The sequence below is a fragment of the Hyla sarda genome, chromosome 1 (assembly GCF_029499605.1).
Source record: "Hyla sarda isolate aHylSar1 chromosome 1, aHylSar1.hap1, whole genome shotgun sequence".
Classification (NCBI taxonomy): Eukaryota; Metazoa; Chordata; class Amphibia; order Anura; family Hylidae; genus Hyla; species Hyla sarda.
The window spans coordinates 297,737,854-297,759,557 of record NC_079189.1 but is presented as its reverse complement, the minus strand read 5'-3'; the positions used below and the strand labels follow the sequence as shown (position 1 = coordinate 297,759,557).

Sequence of the window (21,704 nt, the reverse complement as noted above, 5' to 3'; positions counted from 1 at the left end):
CAGCACAGACACAAATGGAATATAAAGTTAAAGGCAATCTCACTTGTGACACCAGTTTTGCTATATACTTATTATCTTGCCAGTGCGGTTTACAATACGTGGGCCGCACTGTACAAACAGTGCGGGCACGTATGAACCGACACAGATGGAACATCTGACACGGCTATATGCTGCATAGCATATCAAAGCATTTTTCTTTAAAGCACAATAATTGTATTGATTCTTTAAATTTAATTATTTTGGAATCTGTTCCTATAAGCTATTCAAATAGGTTTCAATGTTTGATTAACCGGGAGAGCTTTTGGATCCATAAGTTAGCTACTTTATTTCTGTATGGTTTAAATGAGACTAATGAAAATGTTTGCTAATTCTGTTTTTATATTATTATAATCTAATTTAATTTAATTTATCTCACTTTATTATTTTGTATCTATATTTGATGCATTGCATACCCCAGTCTGATGTTCATCAATGACTTTCCAAGTGTGAATTGGTGTCTATGGAGGGTGTATCCTCCACAGACACTGTGTAGTTCATAGTTTGAGCCCTGGATTTAGCCTGACACCAGTGGCGTTGCGACCGGGGTGCGGGGGGTGCGGCCCGCACCGGGTGACACCATCCTGATGGGGTGACACCAAGTACGCCCCCGGTCCTCACTTGCGCTGTCTCTGTAATAGCAACCACCCTCCTCCTCCCCCCCACTCGCGCTGTCTCACTAGTCTCCGTACTAGTAGCACCCCCCCCCCCGTCCCCCGTCACCCGTCACCTGCACAGTGAACCGGCCTGCGACCCACCGTCTTCTGTTGCGCCGGCCCGACGTCACTCCGCACAGGGCCGCACAGGAGGACGTGAGTGACGTCACTCGCAGAGCGCCCGCAGAGAAGGAGCGCTTCGCTGGATGAGTAAGTGAGTGTGTGTCTGTTTCACTCGATCTCTGTTTGTGTGTCTCTCTCTCTGTCTGTGTGTGTGTGACTGTCTGTGTGTGTGTGTGTCTCTGTCTGTGAGTGTGTCTCTGTGTGTTTGTGTGTGTGTGTGTGTGTGTGTGTCTGTCGCTATCTCTGTCTGTATGTGGCTCTCTGTCTGTGTGTGACTGTGTGTGTGTGTGTGTGTCTCTGTCTGTGAGTGTGTATCTCTGACTGTGTGTGTGTCTCTCTCTCTATCTATCTGTGTGTGTCTCTGTGTTGTGTGTGTGTGTGTGTTTTTTTTTTGTGTGGGGGGAGGGGGGGTTTGTTTGAACCAGCGATCTAATGTGGGGAGACTTTGACCTATTGTGGGGAACTTGCAAGGGAACCTGCGGCCTAATGGGGGGAAACTATTACCAAATGTGGGGAATTTATGCTACCTAATGTGGGGAAACTGGTACCTAATGTGGGGAATCTGTGCTACCTAATGTGGGGAAACTGCTACCTAATGTGTGAAATCTGTGCTACCTAATATGTGGAATCTGTGCTACCTAATGTGGGGAAATTACTACCTACTGTGGGGTAACTGGTACCAAATGTGGGGAATCTATGCTACCTAATGTGGGTAAACTGATACCTACCTAATGTGGGGAACTGCTACCTACCTTAAGGGTACGTTCACACGCGCTGATTTTTTTGCGGGTTTTCCGCTGCGTATTTGAAAGTGGGCGGGTTCTTCTCGGCTGTCCGCAGCAGATTTTCTGCGGCGGAATGTACACTGCAGAAAATCCGCCACAAGCCCCATTGGAGTCAGTAGGGACTGTGGCGGAATTTCCGCAGCGTAAATTCCGCCACGGAAAATCTGCTGCGGACAGCCGAGAAGAGCCCGCCCATTTTCAAATACGCAGCGGAAAACCCGCTAAAAAAAATCTGCCCTTGTGAACGTACCCTAAAGGGGTAGTCCAGTGGTGAAAAACTTATCCCCTATCCTAAGGATAGGGGATAAGTTTGAGATCACGGGGGGTCTGACCTCTGGGGCCCCCTGCGATCTCTCTGCACGGGGGCCAGGCTCTCCGGCCAGATAGCGGGTGTCGACCTCCGCACGAAGCGGCGGCCGACACGCCCCCTCAATACATCTCTATGGCAGAGCCGGAGATTGCCGAAGGCAGCTCTTCGGCTCTGCCATAGAGTTGTATTGAGGGGGCGTGTCGGCCGCCGCTTCGTGCGGAGGTCGACACGCCCCCTTCCCGCGGGCTGTCGGGGCTCCGTACAGGAGATCGCAGGGGGCCCTATCCTTAGAATAGGGGATAAGTTTTTTACCACTGGGTTCACCACTGGACTACTCCTTCAAGTGGGGGAACTGCTGCCTACCTAATGCTCCCCCCCCCCCGGCAGTAGCACCCTCATCATCCACCAGCAAACCCCTCCAGCAGCAGCAACTCCATCAGCAGATCCTGATGGTGGATGATGGGGGTGCTCCTGCCAGTAGGATGATGCTGCCGATGGATGATGGGGGTGATACTGCCAGGGGGGATGGCCAGTAGCACCCTCATCATCCTCCAGCAACACCCCCCCAGTACTAGCACCCCCATCATCCACTAGCAACACCACCAGATTTATATTCAGAGGGTACAGTATGTGGCAGATTAATATTCAGAGTGTACAGTATGTGTTGGGATTATATTCAGAATGTACAGTGTGTGGTAGTATTATATTCAGTGGGTACGGTGTATGGAAGGTTTATAATCAAAGAGTGTAGTGTATATTAGTATTATATTTAGAGGGTACAGTGTGTGGCGGTATTATATTCAGAGGGTACAGTATGTGGCGGTATTATATTCAGAGTGTACAGTATGTGTTGGTATTATATTCAGAATGTACAGTGTGGTAGTATTATATTCAGTGGGTATGGTGTATGGAAGGTTTATAATCAGAGTATAGTGTATAGTAGTATTATATTTAGAGGATACAGTGTCTGTCAGGTTTATAATAATTATTGTTTTCATATAGAGGATGAGAATGCGCTGACATAGTGAGGAGACATCTGGGCGTCACATTCTACAGACAGAAGTTTTAGCTGGACCAGGCGGTATGTACCATCTGAATTAGATAAGGAAAGACTATAGAGAAGACGTCACCTGTAGTCACTGATAGAGATGAGCGAATTTACAGTAAATTCGATTCGTCACGAACTTCTCGGCTCGGCAGTTGATGACTTATCCTGCATAAATTAATTCAGCTTTCAGGCGCTCCCGTGGGCTGGAAAAGGTGGATTCAGTCCTAGGAGACTCTCTATTAGGACTGTATCCACCTTTTCCAGCCCACCGGAGCACCTGAAGGCTGAACTAATTTATGCAGTAAAAGTCATCAACTGCCGAGCCGAGAAGTTCGTGACGAATCGAATTTACTGTAAATTCGCTCATCTCTAGTCACTGATATCATTGTACATTCTCCTCTCTATGTCCCATCAGAGCTGTAGTCACTTGTCAGTTCTACAGTTATGATGAGTAAAACTACAACTCCCAGCATAACCTCACCACTGCATAAAGGGGTACTCTACTGGAAAACATTTTTTTTAATCAACTGGTGCTACAAAGTTAAACAGATTTATAAATTATTTCTACTTAAAAATCGTAATCCTTCCAGTACTTCTTACCTGCTGTATAAGTGATTCACAGGAAGTTCTTTTCTTTTTTAATTTATTTTCTGTCTGACCACAGTGCTCTCTGCTGACACCTCTGTCCATGTCAAGAACTGTCCATAGTAGGAGCAAATCCCCATTGCAAACCTATCCTGCTCTGGACAGTTCCTAACATGGACAGACAGAGCACTGTGGACAGACTGGAAAGAACTACACAACTTCCTGTGGAGAATACAACAGCTGATAAGTACTGTAAGGATTAAGATTTTAAATGGAAATAATTTAAAAATCTGTTTAACTTTCTGGCACCAGTTGATATAAAAGTAAATGTTTTCCAGTGGAGTACCCCTTTAAGTATTTCTGGGAGCTGTATATTTAAATGGTGAAAACTTCTTTAACACTTTCCTATTCTGTGGCAAATGGTATATCTGATTATTATACAGGAATTTCTCACAATGCGCTACAACAGTGGTGTCTGTCACAACAGGCTAAAAACTTACTGGGGGGGGGGGGAGGTATGGGGGTGACACCATTTTCTACCGCACCGGGTGACACCAACCCTAGCAACGCCACTGCCTGACACGCCCGGTGGAATTAACATGCTCAGTCTTATTTAGGTCCTATTTCACATTGGGCGTTTTTTTCTTACTTTTTTGTATTGATTTGGTCTTTTAAGGATAATCGGTTATGTTCGTGTTTTGCATTTATAACATGTTCTGATTAGTACTGCGCTCTTTATATACATTTTATATATAGTTTTATACATACGTGTATTATTTGTATTTTATGACTATTGTGCACCTTATGGGTTAACTCTGTATGTACTTTATGGGTTAACTCTGTGGGTATAAAAACCCTCAACAACTGTTGTATGTTAAGCCTGATGAAGCCGTGCATTCGGTGAAACGCGTTGCTATTAAACCTCCATTCCTTTACCTGGGCTTTGTTCATTTCTCCGTGGTCAGCGCCGAAAATCCTGGTCTTTTGAAGTCCTGTATTTATTCCAAAGTCATAACAGTAGCACAGTAGTCTGCATCAGTATTACTACTACAAGTCCAAGCAAGCCTGAGAGGTTCCCTGTGTCCCGATCACCTCTGTGGAAGTTGGCTATCTGTAAAGACTGTTATACTGCCTTCTTCAGTAAAGTTCCAGTTGCATCAAAAGCTGCTTTGGACTCTCATTTACTATATATGCCGTTTTGGGTTGGTTGTCGGTGGTGCCCTACACCAAACAACCACATCCTGGCGTCACGAACACTAGGGGTTAACAACATCTTGCCCCAGGGGTTAATACCATCTGGTCCAGCTACCTACACCGCTACACTCCGTGGTCCCGCTATAACACCGGTGACTCACCGCAATGATAAACTAGTATTCAGTCATGACTGTAAATGCTGAATCTACTAAATGCTAAAGCAGAGAGAACTTTGTGCTTTTTAAGGCCATCCCCTCAGAAAGCTATTTGAATGTAGAGGCAACATGACCTAGTAGACTGTGGTAATAAAACTAAAGCATTATCTAGTACTCCCTCTGCAAACTGCACTCTCAGGTAGGTAAGGTAGCTGCACTGCTCGTTCCACTCATTCCCTCTGCAAACTGCTTTCTCAGGTAGATGATGTGTACCTGTACTGTCCGCTCCACTGGCTCCCTCTGCAAACTGAAATCTCAGGTAGGTAAGGTGTAGCCGCACTGTCCGCTTGGTCTGCTCCCCCTTACTTGCTCAGCACCCTCCTTACTTGCTCAGCCCCCTTCTTACTTGCTCAGCACCCATTACATGCTCTGTTCCCCCTTACTTGCTCAGCCCCCTGCTGCTCCTTACTTGCTCAGCCTCCCTTGTTTGCTCAACTCCCCCTTACTTGCTAAGCACCCCCTTATTTCATCAGCCCCCCTTAATTGCTCAGCCTCCCCTGTTTGCTCAACCCCCCTTACTTGCTCAGTCCCCCCTTACTTCCTCTGCTCCTCCTTACTTGCTCTGCTCTCTGCTCCGCCTTCCTTGCCCAGCCCCCTTCCTTGCTCAGCCCCTATTAGCGAAGACTCCTCTTACAGCTCCTCCCCCTTATTTGCTCAGTCCCCCCCTTTTTAACTCAGCCCTCTTTACTCGTTCAGCTCCCCCTTACCTTACTTGCTCATCCCCCTTATTTGCTCACCCCCCTATTATTAGCTCAGCCCCCTTACTTGCTCAGCCCCCTCTTACAGCTTCCCCCTTATTTGCTCAGCTCCCCTTACTTGATCAGCTCCCCCTTACCTTACTTGCTAAGCCTCCCTCCCTTATTTGTTCATCTCCCTTTATTTGCTCAGCTCCTCCTTAACTTACTTGCTCATTCCCCCTTGTTATCTCAGCCCCCCTTAAGTTATTTGCTTAGTCCCCTTTATTAGCTTAGCCCCCCTTACTTGCTCAGGTTTCCCTTACCGTACTTGCTCTGCCCCCTTATTTGCTCAACCTCCCACCTTATTTGTTCAGCCCCCCCCCCTTATTTGCTCAGCCCCCCCAGACCCCCTCACTTGCTCTTCCTGCTCCTCACTGTCCTAACTGGTCTTGACTCTTCTCACTCTACTCCCCTTTCCTTGCCCAGTTCTCCTTACTTTACTTACTGCTCTTGCTGTGTTTTGCTCTTCAGGTTCTAACTTCTTCTCACTGCTTACACTCTGTCCTTCGCCGTCCGCAATGTCCGCTCCTGCTCCTCTTTCTCTCTTTCTGTCCGCTGAGTCCAACTGCCAGAAAGCAAGGGTTGAGCGCACATGGCCTTGGCGCCACTGTTACGCCGAGCGCTCCGGGTCCCCGCTCCTCCCCGAAGCGCTCGCAGCGTTCTTTAATTCGCAGCGCTCCGGTCAGACCTGCTGACCGGGTGCGCTGCGATATTGCTCCCAGCCGGGATGCGATTCGCGATGCGGGACGCGCCCACTCGCGATGCGCATCTCGGTCCCCGTACCTGACCCGTTCCTCGTCTGTGTTGTCCCTGTGCGCGCGGCCCCGCTCCTTAGGGCGCGCGCGCGCCGGGTCTCTGCAATTTAAAGGGCCAGTGCACCAATGATGGTGCCTGGTCCAATCACCTTGGTTAGTTTCCACCTGTGCACTCCCTACTTATACCTCACTTCCCCTGCACTCCCTGGCCGGATCTTGTTGCCCTTGTGCCAGAGAAAGCCTTTCCTTGAGTGTTCCTAGCCTGTGTTCCAGACCTCCTGCCGTTGCCCCTGACTACGATCCTTGCTGCCTGCCCTGACCTTCTGCTACGTCCGACCTTGCTCTTGCCTTATCCCTTGTACCATGCCTATCTCAGCAGTCAGAGAGGTTGAGCCGTTGCCGGTGGATACGACCTGGTTGCTACCGCCGCTGCAAGACCATCCCGCTTTGCGGCGGGCTCTGGTGAAAACCAGTAGCTACTTAGAACCGGTCCACCGACACGGTCCACGCCAAACCCTCTCTGACACAGAGGATCCACCTCCTGCCTGCCGAACCGTGACAGCCACTAAGCCACATCAAAATAATCAGACACGAGATGAGAAGGAGGGGAAAAGGAAGCAAATGCCGCCAGTGCCGCGCCGGCTGAGCTATTAGAACAGGGGTAGGCAAGCTTTTGGTAGTGCTGTGCCCAAATGTTTTCCTAAGATGCTTGGTGTGCTGGCCACATGGGTATGGCTTGTTGTGGGTGTGGCTTGCTATGGGTGTGGTTTGTGGGGGTGTGGTCTGTCACAGGGTGGGTTTTTTACAGAATTGTCCCTATACATTGTTTTCGCTGTAAGGGCCTTACAGTTAAATACAAACCCCAGAATCAGTCCATACCACAATACAGACCCCAGAATCACCACCCACCATAATACAGACCCCCAAACCAGTCCCCACCACAATACAGACCCCAGAATCACCACCCACCATAATACAGACCCCTGAATTAGACCCCACCATAATACAGACCCCAGAATCAGACCCCACCAAAATACAGACCCCAGAATCACCACCCACCATAATACAGACCCCAGAATCACCACCCACCATAATACAGACCCCAGAATCACCACTCACCATAATACAGACCCAAGGATCAGACCCCAGTCGTGTTGTGCAATAATGTAAATACAGTTGCATTCACTGACTCACATCTGGCTCAGACCGATTTGACGACTTCTTCCAGCCAAAACCCATCGCTGCAGCATCTGCAAGACAAACATCTTAGTTTCAGCATTTTTCCAGTGCTGTCCCCAGAAGGGCAGAATTCAGTGGAGTTTATTCCATTCCAAACAGTGTTACAGAGCAGGCTGCGTCTCAGTGACCTGTCTTCGCCTTTGTCAAGCATTAGAAGCGACGAATCGTAGCCTGCTCTGTAACACTGTTTGGAATTGAATAAACTCCACTGAATTGCACTTTATACTTTGGTGTGCTGCGATTTTCCTTGGATATAGGTCGCTAGCTAGGTTGGTAGGCAGCCAATTAGGTAGGTAGGTAGCTATGTAGATATGGAGGTTCATAGGTAGGTAGCAATGTAGGTAGCCAGGTAGGTAAGTGGGTAGCTATGTGTGTATGTAGGTAGCTGGGTAGCTAGCTAGATAATTAGGTTGCTATGTAGTTAAGTAGCTATGTAGGTAGGTAGCCAGGAGGCTAAGTAGGTGGGTAGGTAGTCAGGAAAGTAATAACATTGGAAGCCAGGTAGGGAAGTAGCCTGGCAGGTAATTAGGTAGGTTTAAGCTAGGGAAATAGCCTGACAGGTAACTAGGTAGGTTACCAGGTAGGGAAATAGCCAGGCAGGTAACTAGGTAGGTTGCCAGGTAGGGAAGTAGCCAGGCAGGTAACTAGGTAGGTTGCCAGGTAGAGAAATAGCCAGACAGGTAACTAGGTAGGTTGCCAGGTATGGAAGTAGCTAAGCAGGTAATTGGGTAGGTAACCATGTAGGTAAGTAACCAGTGCTCCTCCACATCATCAGCCCCCCCCCTCACCTGCACACACACCCCACATTTCCTCCACATCATCACCCCACCACCTCTCACCTCTTCCACATCATCACCTCCCTCTCACCTCTTCCACATCATCACCCCCCCTCTTCCACATCATCACCCCCCTCTTCCACATAATCACCCCCCTCTCACCTCTTTCACATCATCAACCCCCCTCTCACCTCTTTCACATCATCAACCCCCCTCTCACCTCTTCCACATCATCACCCCCTCTCACCTCTTCCACATCATCACCCCCTCTCACCTCTTCCACATCATCACCCCCCTCTTCCACATCATCACCCCCCTCTCACCTCTTTCACATCATCACCCCCCCTCACCTCTTCCACATCATCACCTTCCCCCCCTTCCACATCATCACACCCCCCTTCCACATCAACACCCCCCCCTCTCCTCCTCCACACCATCACCCCCTCTCTCCTGCACATCCTTTGATCACCCCTCTCCAGCCAATGCCAGGATTATAAAAAAACAAAAAACCTTTTACTCACCTATAGGCAGGCAGGGATCTCCTCAGCAGCACAAGCTGGCTGCGTTCTCCCGCTATAGTGCAGACGCCGATGAGTGCTGTCATCGGCGCCTGCACTGCGTGGGGGCAGAGTTCACAGGTCTCCTCTCAGTTAAGCTACAGGTCCTGCGGCTCACACTGAAAAGATGTTTTAGCTGTGTGTGCATGTGCGCACACAGCTTAAAGCTGCGCTCGCTCACCTGGGGATCCCGGACAAGTGTCCTGGATCCCCATTAGTGGAGTGAGTGCCTTTCCACCCATGGGCCCCGCGTGCTGCTTGAAAGCACCCCGCATGGCCATGGCCCCCCTCTGCCCCCCCCCTAGCGACGCCAGTGCAGCCCAATGAAGTAATATTTGCAGCAGATATATAACCACAGCCTCTAGCAGCTTCCACATAGTTTTACATATGTCTTCAACAGACAAGTTTGGGCCACTTATTTTAGTTTGCATATGCCCAGTTAAAGTGGAATTATCCATTGGGGTAAAAGAATAGTGAAAAATGTAAAATCTGAGATTCCCCGATGCATATGGAAAGCACATCTTTTAGCCCCCTTATGACTCAAAAAAAAAGTCATAAGAAAGTTATTTGGCCTCCAAATAGAAGGTTTCAGTTGGAATTTCAGTGAATTTGCGCTGTGCTATTTCACAGATATATCACATAGTATACATTTTTTAACATGGAGCCTTATGTATGACAGATGCATCGCAGTTACTGGACACTACAAAACCACTGTGTGAAAAAAGAATTATCTAGCATGTGGCAAACAGTTACTACCTTATTATATGTCAGGGGATCTGGTGGCAGTCCAGTTCAGCAGCAAGTTTGAGTCCTTGTGGGTTGTTAGCAACTGTGTTGCCCCAATCATCAGCAATAGTATAAACGAAATGGCACTAGGGCTAGCACCGGATACCGAAGCCTACCTACCACCAGAGAATAAATGGGATCTATTTATTTTAAGGTATTCTGTATATGTATACATACTTCAGACTTACTAATATAGGATTTCCAAACACCACCTTCTGTTATCTACTTTACGAAGAAATAAAATAGATGCAGCTAGGGGCAAAAAATAAATCAAAATCTGTTTCTTGGGATTATAGTTGTCTATCCTTCTTTTGACCGTGACTCAAAAGCCAACCACCCACCCACCCTTTTCTGTGGCCACTAACAAAGTGTAACAAGGAGCAACACTGTCAGAAGGGTACAGGTTTTGGCAACCACTGTTACACTATCTAAACTATAGGACAGCTGTTGCCAAAAGTAGAATGAATAAAAGGCAAAGAAAATCTAAAGGGGGGTATAATTTATCAATGTTGGATACCAGATAACTAGCATATGTAAGGAAGCAGGATGTGGATCCTCTAACCTGTGTGGCTGATGACTTGGACTGTATCGGGGAGCAGAGTCTAAGGTGCCACTGGTCTTCACCAGAGCACGCTGCAAGGCAGGATGGGCTTGCTGCGTCAGGCAACACCCAGGTCGCTACCCCGACACGGCTCGACCACACAGGTAGCTGGGCTAGGCGAGGTACAGGGGGATAAGGCAGTAGCATAGTCAAACGTAGCAGATGGTCAAAGCAGGCGGCAAAGGTGCGAAGGCAAATAACGTAGCGGAAGGTCTGGATACACGGGTAAGGCTAACAGGCTATAAGGGTCTCCTAATCTTAGGCTAGGGGCACTGAAGATCCGGTAGGGAAGTGTGGGAGGTGCAGGGACTTATAATGTGGTGTCAGGTGCAACAACTAATTATGGGGGTATGTGCCCGTTAAATTTCAGAGCTCCAGCGCGCGCGCACCGGAGCTGAGACACAGAGGAGGAGGCGGCCGCAGAGCATGGTGACTGACGGGCTGGGACTCGCATGCGGGCATGTCCCTAGATGCGAATCCCAGCCCCACCGGTAGGGGATTCAGGGACCATGCGCTCATGGCCGGTACTTACGGCCGGAACACAGTGTATGACAGTACCCCCCCCCCCTTTGGTCTCCCCCTCTTTGAGGACAAGAACTTGTGGATAAGGTCACAGTCTAGAATGTTGTCCTGCGGCTCCCAAAACCTTTCCTCTGAGCCAAATCCTTCCCAATCCACAAGGAAAAAAAGTTTCCTTCTGACAAATCTGGAATTTCTTTGATGATATAGATATCAGAGGTATCAGAGATGATAGTAGGAGTGATGTTTTTTTTTTTAGAAGCAGTTTTGGATAACAGGTTTTAAGAGAGATACATGAAAAGAATTCTGGATCCAGAGAGAAGAAGGCAGATGGAGAGAATAAGCCACAGGGTTTAAACGTTTTTTTCATCTTGTAAGGACCCAAATAGCGAGGTCTCAGTTTATTACATGGAACCTTAAAACGGATGAAATTGGAAGACAGCCACACTTTGTCCCCTGGAGGGAATTCGGGAGGAGGATGTATTTTCTTGTCCGCTTGCAATTTCAAACGAGTGGCGGCATGCTGAAGAGAGTCACAAGTCTTTTGCACTTGATCATTGGCCATGGGAACTCCGGAGGAAGTGGACAAGGGTAAAGGAGGACGAGGATGAAGTCCATAGACCACAAAGAAAGGAGAAGACCCTGAGGATTCAGAATCTTAACCATTTTAGAGAATTGATCCACAACAACCCAAATGACCGTATTTCCGCCAGAAGAGGGAAGGTCAGTAATAAAGTCCATAGCAATATCAGTCCAGGGTTGCTCTGGAACTGGCAATGGATGTAGTAGACCGGCAGGCTTGGAACAGGGGGGGTCTTGTCCCGGGCACAAACTGAACAAGATCGGACAAAATAAACAACATTCTGTTTTAGGGGTGGCCACCAATACTGTCGGGCGATGAGCTGTATGGACTTACGAATTCCAGCATGTCTGGCCAATAGAGAGGAATGACCCCATTTCAGGACTCTGAGTCTTAAACGGGGAAGTACATAAGTCTTCCCTGGTGGCAAGTGCTGAAGACATGCTGGCGCTGCTGAGATGAGATCAGGGTAAATAATATGTTGAGAATGGGATTCCAGGCCTTGAACATCGGAAGATCTGGACAGAGCATTAGCACGAAGATTCTTGCGACTGTTACCTTAACACTGCACCTGCTCCAACTGAGGAAGCATCCACTTCCAAGATGAATGACTTGCTAGGATCGGGTCTAGATAAAACGGGAGCTGTAGCGAAGGCAGACATTAACTGTTGGAAAGCTTCTTCAGCCTCAGGAGTCCAAACTCTTGGATTAGCAGTTTTCTTGGTGAGGGAGATGATGGGGGCTACCAGAGTGGAGTAGTGAGGAATAAATTGCCGATAGTAATTGGCAAAGCTGAGGAGGCACTGAATAGCTTTCAAACCGAAGGTTGAGGCCAGTCCAGTACTGCGGACAGCTTGTTGGGATCCATTTGTAGATTACCTTGACTGGTAATAATATACCCCAGAAATGGAAGGCTGTTTTTTTCAAAAGTACATTTCTCTAGTTTAGCGTAGAGATGATTTTCACGGAGATGCTGTAACACTCTGCGGATGTGAGAGCGATGAGACTCAATATTTGGCGAGTAGATGAGTATGTCATCCAAATAAACAACAACACAGGAGTATAGGAGGTCACAAAAAATATCATTGACAAACTCCTGGAAGACTGCTGGAGTATTGCAGAGTCCAAATGGCATCACTAGATACTCGAAATGACCATCAAGAGTATTAAATGCAGTCTTCCACTTGTCCCCTTCTCGTATACGAATCAAAGTATAGGCCCCATGAACATTTTGGCACCTTGCAGATGATCAAACAACTCCGAGATTAAAGGAAGTGGGTGGCAGTTCTTTACTGAAATTTTATTCAGACCTCAGTAGTTGATGCAAGGTCACAAAGACCTGTCTTTTTTTTCCACAAAGAAGAAACCGGCTCTGGCAAGGGAAGAGGACTTCCTGATAAATCCCTTCTGAAGGTTCTCCTGGTTGTAATAAGACATGGCCAGAGTTTCTGGAACAGACAGAGGGTAGATTCTGCAACTGGGAGGTGTGGTGCTGGGTAGCAAGTAAATTGGACAATCGTAGGGACGATACCGTGGTAACACTTCGGCTTGCTTTTCACTGAAGACATCAGCATAGTCCTGTAGAAAGGAAGGCAAACCAAGCAGTGGATGAGAAGATGGTTCCAATTTTGAGATACGTATGTGAATACAGTGATTGTTGCAATGCGGACCCCAGCGAAGAATTTCTCCAGTTTTCCAATCCAGCTGCGGAGCATGGAGTTGCAACCAAGGTAGGCCAAGCAAAAGAGAAGTACAATGAGGGAGAACATAGAAGGACAAGTTCTCCGTATGCATAGTCAACGGTTCTGTGTGATATAGCACGGTACAGTGCAATCTTTCACCATTGACCGTAGAGATGTACAGAGGCTTTAACAGGCGGGACTCCGGCAGGCGATGCCTATGTACTAGCAAAGTATCAATAACATTTCCCGCGAAGCCAGAGTCCAAAAAGGCAAGAATGAAGATGATCTCTTTGGAGGGTAGGAGGAGCTGGACCATCATATTTAAGCGTGGAGAGGTGATGTTCACACCTAGGGAGGCCTCTCCCACAAACCCTAGGTGCGGGCGTTTCTCTGTGACTGGAGACGCAGAGGACAATCTCTTAGGAAGTGATCCGCACTGGCGCAGTATAGACATAGGTTCTCAGTTCGTCGTTGAGTCCTTTCCTGTGGGGTCAGGCGATACCAATCCACCTGCATAGCCTCCACTGCGGGAGGCAAGGGAGGAGGTTGTGGTGGTTGTTGGAAGACAGGTGCCAGACGATGAAAGCGCCGAGGTCGTGCAGACTCCCTTTCTTGGCATAGTTCCTCACGTCGCTCAGAGAAACAAATATCAATCTGGGATGCCAACTGTATAAGCTCATTCAGATTAGATGGCAATTCCCGGTCAGTGAGGACATCCTTGATTTGGCTAGATAATCCTCTCTTGAAGGTGGTGCAAAGAGCTTCATCAATCCGTGCTAACTCCGATGCCAGGGTACGAAATCAAATGGCATACTCGCCCACAGAGGAGTTGCCCTGAGAAAGATTCAGCAATGCCGTCTCAGCGGAAGAAGCTCGAGCAGGTTCTTTGAAGACACCCCGAAATTCTGTCAGAAACGCCTGGAGATTGGTAGTCAAAGCATCTCTGCGATTCCAAAGTGGAGTTGCCCAGACCAAAGCCCTTCCAGGATGAAGGCCACCTTTGCTTGTTCCGTAGGGAACTGATCCGCCATGAGTTCAATGTGCATGGAGCACTGAGTCACGAAACCACAACAGGACTTTGGATTCCCCTCATATTTCTCAGGAAGAGACAGGTGGAGTTTTGATCCGGAGACGACTGCAGGAGCGGGAGTTGTGACCGGAGCAGGAGGAGGCTGTGGTTGTGGCGGTTGTTGCTGAGCAGTTAGCAACTGCTGCATCATGGCGGACAACTGGCACAACTGTTGTGCCTGCTGGGCCAACTGCTGTGACTGGAGTGCCACGATGGAAGCGAGATCTGGACTATCAGGCAGAGGAACCCCAGAGGGATCCATGGCCGGATCTTGCTGTAACGAAGCAGGATGTGGATCCTCTAACCTGTGTGGCTGACGACTTGGACTGTATCGGAGAGCAGAGTCTAAGGTGCCGCTGGTCTTCACCAGAGCACGCTGCAAGGCAGGATGGGCTTGCTGCGGCAGGTGACACCCAGGTCGCTACCCCCAACATGGCTCGACCACACAGGTAGTTGGGCTAGGCGAGGTACAGAAGGATAAGGCAGTAGCGAAGTCAAACTTAGCAGATGGTCAAGGCAAGCGGTAGATGTGAAGTCAAATAACATAGCGGAAGGTCTGGATACACAGGTAAGGCTAACAGGCTATAAGGGTTGCTTAATCTCAGGCTAGGGGAGTGTGGGAGGTGCAGGGACTTATAATGTGATGTCAGGTGCAACAACTAATTATGGGCATACTTGCCCTTTTAATTTCAGAGCTCCGGAACGCGTGCACCCTAGGAGATGGGGACGCACGCGCCAGAGCTAAGACACAGAGGAGGAGGCGGCAGCGTATCATGGTGAGTGACGGGCTGGGACTCGCATGCAGGCGCATCCCGAGATGCGATTCCCAGCCCGCTGGCAGGGGATTCAGGGACCATGCACTCACGACCGGTACTTGCGCCCAGAGCGCAGTGTATGACAGCATAAATAAGGATTGCACAAAATCTTTTGTAAGCTAGGACGTGAGAGCCTGACGACGTGGGAGACTTTTTTATATTCATTACAGGGGCGGGTTTTTATGCTCATTATATAATCATTGACAACAAAAAAATGCAATCAGATAAAAATGTTGGATTGCTGCAAACTTGGCATGCTGTTATGCCTCAGTCATATATGTAAATGATTACAGGTGCAGTCTAATTAGACACTGGGTATTGCCACAAGATGTCGTAAAAGTGTTCCCTGCTGCCTAATAAAAAAGCTCTCAGAGGCTACTATTGGGTAGTGTACTACTTAGTGAGAGATCATTGACTGCTAGACATGACTTTATGATGCACTCAAATACATTTTACCCACTATCTAGGTCATCCTGACCAAGCTGTTAAGAGGTGTTGGGAGCGGTGGTTATGTGAGAGCATGCACTGCCTATTGTTTTCTGCTGATTGTCTAGGCTACAGACCGGATCTCAATATTCTGAGGTGGATGGGCTGCTGAAGCCAAGCAATCTCCCTGCACAGAGCAGGTGAGGGATGTTATTTGGCAGGAACCTTATCTTTATGTCAACATCATCACTGACACTTCAGACACACAGGCTCTGCTGCTTTTGTGGAATTTGTACTCTGTCAGCAAGCCATGCAAATTGCTAGTAGCTTGCAAACAACCAGTGTGTCTAAAGTGTCAATCACAGAGCAAGTGCCCTCCCAGCCAAAAGCAGGAAGACAGAGGAAGTTCTCATCTTTAAAGAGCTGAAAAAGGCAAATGAGAAAATCCCTTTTAACATTAAGAGCATTGCAGTTACCACCAGCCAGAACTTTGTTTGTTGGGAAGCACCCCAGGGGACACAGACTAAACAACTACTGTACAGCCCCTCTTTTTACAATTTGTAGAGTCTCTTAAGAGGACCCTTGGGGTCAATCTGTCTATTCCAGACACTTCTGACATCTTTGACTTCCCTGCTCCCGAACAAGTTAGACTAGAAGGGCCAGCAAACCCTGCCCTACAACCATGTCTGCCTTGGGGACACAGCATTTACACATATAATTTTAATTGGCATTACTTTTTTTTTTTTATTGAATGTATATTGAAAGATATTGGTAAAACAGGAAGATCTAAGCAGACCAGTTCAAAAAGCAGGCTTCCATTTCTTCTTCTGGGAATGCATATGCTGGGGAAAAAAATACTGCAAATTATCAACAAAATATTGAGAGAAAAATTTAGATCCAAATGTAGCTTCCTCACCTAAAGTCTTTTTTATGTATAATGCATGTATGTAAGTTAGTGTTGCTGTTAGAGTGGAGCAAAAAAGTATTAAGTCAGCCACCAATTGTGCAAGTTCTCCCACTTAAAAATATGAGAGGCCTGTAATTTTCATAATAGGTATACCTCAACTATGAGAGACATAATGAGAAAAAAAATCCATAAAAGAATTTGTTTGCAACTTATGGTGGAAAATAAGTATTTGGTCAATGACAAAAGTTCATCTCAATACTTTGTTATATACCTTTTGTTGGCAATGACAGAGGTCAAACATGTTCTGTAATGTAAGCAGTGATGTTTTGGGGGCTGTCACTGGGCAACATGGACTTTCAACTCCCTCCAAAGGTTTTCTATAGGGTTGAGATCTGGAGACTGGCTAGGCCACTCCAGGACCTTGAAATGCTTCTTACGAAGCCACTCCTTCGTTACCCGGGTGGTGTGTTTGGGATCATTGTCATGCTGAAAGACCCAGAAACGTTTCATCTTCAATGCCCTTGCTAATGGAAGAGGTTTTTACTCAAAATCTCACGATGCATGGCCCCATTCATTCTTTCCTTTACACAGATGAGTTGTCCTGGTCCATTGACAGAAAAACAGCCCCAAAGCATGATGTTTCCACTCCCATGCTTCACAGTAGGTATGGTGTTCTTTGGATGCAACTGAGCATTCTTTCTCCTCCAAACATGACAAGTTGAGTTTTTACCAAAAAGTTGTACTTTGGTTTCATCTGACCATATGACATTCTCCCAATCCTCTTCTGGATCATCCAAATGTTCTCTAGCAAACTTCAGACAGGCCCGGACATGTACCAGCGGACATGTACCAGCTTAAACAGGGGGACACATCTGGCACTGCATGATTTGAGTCCCTTGCAGTGTAGTGTGTTACTGATGGTAGCCTTTGTTACTTTGGTCCAAGCTCTTTGCAGGTCATTCACCAGGTCCCCCCCCCCCCATGTGGTTCTGGGATTTTTGCTCACCATTCTTGTGATCATTTTGACACCACAGGTTGAGATCTTGCGTGGAGCCCCAGATCGAGGGAGATTATCAGTGGTCTTGTATGTCTTCCATTTTTTAATAATAGCTCCCACAGTTGAAATCTTCACACCAAGCTGCTTGCCTATTGCAGATTCAGTCTTCCCAGCCTGGTGCAGGTCTACAATTTTGTTTCTGGTGTCCTTCGACAGCTCTTTGGTCTTGGCCACAGTGGAGTTTGGAGTGTGACTGTTTGAGGTTGTGGACAGGTGTCTTTTATACTGATAACAAGTTCAAACAGGTGCCATTAATACAGGTAATGAGTGGAGGACAGAGGAGACTCTTAAAGAAGTTACAGGTCTGTGAGAGCCAGAAATCTTGCTTGTTTGTAGATGACCAAATACTTATTTTCCAACATAATTTGCAAATAAATTCTTGAAAAATCAGACAATATGATTTTATGATTTTTTTTTCTCATTCTGTCTCTCATAGTTGAGGCATACCTATGATGAAAATTACAGGCCTCTCTCATCTTTTTAACCCCTTAAAGACACAACCCATTATGACCTTAAGGTCCAGAGCATTTCTTGCACATCTGACCACTGTCACTTTGAGCATTAATAACTCTGGGAGGCTTTTCCTAATCATTCTGATTCCAAGACTGTTTTTTCATGACTTATTCTACTTTATGTTAGTGGTAAATTTTTGTCGATACTTGCTTCCTCTCGGTGAAAAATTCCAAAATTTCATGAAAATTTTGAAAAGTTAGCATTTTTTAACTTTGAAGCTCTCTGCTTGTAAGGAAAATAGACATTCCCCAAAAAATTTACATTAATTCACATATACAATATGCCTACTTTAGGTTGGCATCATAAAGTTGACATGTTTTTACTTTTGGAAGACATCAGAGGGCTTCAAAATTCAGCAGCAATTTTAAAATTTTTCACGAGATTTTCAAAATCGGAATTTTTTTTAGGGACCAGTTCAGTTTTGAAGTGGATTTGAGGGGCTTTCATATTTGAAATACCCCATAAAAGACCCCATTATAAAAAACGTCAGCCCTTAAAGTATTCAAAATAACATTCAGAAAGTGTCTTAACCCTTTAGGTGTTTCACAGGAATAGCAGCAAAGAGAAGGAGAAAATTCAAAATTTTTCATTTTTTACACTCGCATGTTCTTGTAAACAGAGTTTTTTTTAAATTTGTACAAGGGGATAAAAGGAGAAAAAGCCCCCCAAAATGTGTAAGGAAATACCTCATAGTTGGATGTTAAGTGCTCTGTGGGTGCACTAGAGGGCTCAGAATTTAGCGACAATGGGATTTTAGAGAGTGAATTTTGCTGAAATGGTTTTTGGGGGGCATGTCACATTTAGGAAGCCCCTATGGTGCCATAAAAGCAAGAAAACAAAAACAAAAAAAAGCAGTAAAGTGAGCCATAACACCCCACAGGTGTTTGATAAATGTTCATTAAAGTGGGATGTGAAAAGGAAAAATTAGATTTTTTACACAAAAATGCTCGGGTTACCCCAAATTTTTCATTTTCACGAGTGGTAACAGGAGAAAATGTCCCCCGCAATTAGTAAATACATTTCTTTGGAGTAAGGACATACCTCACACTTGGATGTAAACTGCTCTGTAGGTGCACACCAGGTCTCAGAAGAGCAGGAGCGCCATTCAGCTTTTGGAGAATTTTGATGGAATCGGTCAGGGGCCTTAAGCATTTACAGAGCTACCATTGTGCCAGAACAGCGGGACCTCCCCTCAAGTGCCATCATTTTGGAAACTACACCCCTCAAGGAACGTAACAAGGGGTACAGTGAGTATTTACATATCACAGGTGTTTTGAACAGTGGGCCGTAAAATGACAGGTACTCTCCCAAAGTTTGCAGAGTTTCACGTCATACCGCGCCCCTGCGAGGGAATATACTGGCGGAAGATGAGTCTCCCCTTAAAACTGATAAGAGACTCATCTACAGAGAGCTCGCTTAGGGGTACGTAGGCCTCCAAAAATTTGGCCCCAAAATTATCTATGACCGGCCTCACTTTGTAAAGCCGGTCATAGGCAGGATCACTTCGAAGAATAAGATAAATATGAGAGTAATGCAGGCATTTCCGTATATGGCCTCGAACCAGGGGAAGTGTTTATGTGTGTGTGCAGACTAGATAACGGTGTGTGATTAGAATTCACACACTGATATATTATAACTTTTTTTTCCCCTTTTTTACACTTCACCTACCTGTCCCTCACTATCACCCTCTCTGCACTAAGGGTGGCCACTTTCTCTGCCCTGAGGGTCACAGATCTTCACAGAGGGGGGGGGGGGGTCCCTGGCACCTTCTCTCAGCTCTGCCTGCTGACTGAGCTCGGTGGGCTGGCAGAGCTGAGAGTAGGGGACATTAACCCCTCCTCTACCGACTGCTAATGGTCGGACGATCATCTGACCAATAGCAGCGCATCTGGGGAGGTGATGTGATCGCCACATCCCCCAGCAACAGGAGGTGATTGATGGGGTATAGTACACCACTGATCCCCTTCTAATTCTTGGTCAACGGGTCACAGGTGACCCGTATTACCGGAATCTCCATAGATCACCGGTGTGAATTCACACCGGGATCTCAGGACCCCCCCAGGCGTTGTCACGGGAAGCCTGCTTTCAGCAAGCATCCTGGTCCAGTCCCCGAGTGGCGGGACCAGAATTCCCACAGGCGTACAGGTACGCCCTGGGTCCTTAAGTCCCAGGGAGCCAGGGCGTAGCTGTATGCCCTGTGACCTAGACGGGTTAAGTGGGAGAACTTGAACAATTGGTGGCTGACTAAATACTCTTTTTTGCCCCACTGTATATGGTAAAGGCAACATTGCCACCAGTTTATAAATAATGCCTTTTACAGAGATGTGTTTATTTCTTCATGTTACTTTTTAATGAAGTGTCTTAACTTCCTGGTGGCTACTGCTGTTTTTGTTAATAACCTCGAAGCTTGACCCTGCTAGTAACACTTCTGCTAGGTGCCAAAAACGAATCATGTTTGAAAGTGGGCATTATAATAAAAATGGGAAGAAAAACATATTTTAAAAGGCTAAGTCTCAGATTTAATAAGGACTCTCAGGTACTTTATTAGAACCTTGAAGATCCATCAAACTATCACCTGAATTTAGAACAAAACCAGAGATCAAAAAAAGGTCTGACATTTTGCAGCAGGTAAGAAAGAAGAAAACGGCTAAGGACAAGCAGTCCTGATATGCTGTCACCCTCTATATTTCAGACAAGTGTTTTACGCGCATCTGATCACCATCCAATATTCACTGTAGTCTCTGACTCACTTCAAAAAAGGGCAAGTATATCTGACATCCCTTGCCTCAGAGTCTATTTAATTATGCAATGTAAAGACCTTTCTAGGAGGTTTCACCATTGTCCTCAACCGGCTATCCTGGTGGCAGATAAAGGTCTGATACAAGTAGCTGAATACTGACGGCTAATTTGGCAGTAATTTCAAGTGGAGAAAAGAAGGCTTCAGTTTGACTGTTTTCCACTGTTGAATAATATCAATTTCTCCTAGTATACAGTACGTTTTTGTTTTTTCCTCCTCGCCTTCTAAAAATCATAACTCTTTTTTATATTTTCATCCACAGACTAGTATGAGGGCTTTTTGTTTGCGCAACCAGTTGTCCTTTGTAATGACATCACAAATGTTACCATAAAATGTATGGCGCAACCAAAAAATACTATTTGTGTGGGGAAATTCATAAGAAAACCGGAATTTAGCTAATTTTGGAAGGTTTCGTTTTCATGCTGTACACTTTACGGTACAATAGACCTGTTTTCTTTATTCTGTGGGTCAATTCGATTAAAGTGATACCCATGAGTACATACTTTTCCATTATATCGCTTAAAAAAATCTTTTTAACCAAATAAGTGCGTTTAAAATCCCTCTATTTTGCTGACCTATAACTTTTTCATTTTTCCATATAAGCAGCGGTATGAGGGCTCATTTTTTGTGCCGTGATCTGTAATTTATTTTGATGCCACATTTGCATATATAAAACTTTTAATACATTTTTTTTATCAATTTTAGTTGGAATAAAATGTTATAAAAAAAAAGCAGCAATTTTTGACTTTTTTTCTCTTTTACGTTCACGCCGTTCACTGTACGGGATAATGAACATTATATTTTAATAGTTAGAATATTTACACACACACGGTGATATGAAATATGTTTATAAAACATTTTTTTTACACCTTTTGGGGGTAAAATGGGGGGAAAACTGATAATTTAAATTTTTATTGGGGGAGGGGATAATTCAGA

The 21,704-nt window shown here is 46.2% G+C and overlaps 1 protein-coding gene across 9 annotated transcripts in view; it reads left to right on the top strand.

Moving 5' to 3' along the window:
• The window catches only part of LOC130268641 (uncharacterized), a 361,414-nt gene that overhangs the window by 159,650 nt on the left and 180,060 nt on the right, over nt 1-21,704 (top strand). For 3 of the 9 annotated variants that reach the window (XR_008843543.1, XR_008843542.1, XR_008843540.1), the window contains exon 3: nt 2,913-2,991. The exons of the other annotated variants lie outside the window; for them this stretch is intronic. The gene's annotated coding sequence lies outside the window, so the exon portion shown is untranslated. The remainder of the gene's footprint in view (nt 1-2,912; nt 2,992-21,704) is intronic. 9 annotated transcript variants of the gene reach the window in all.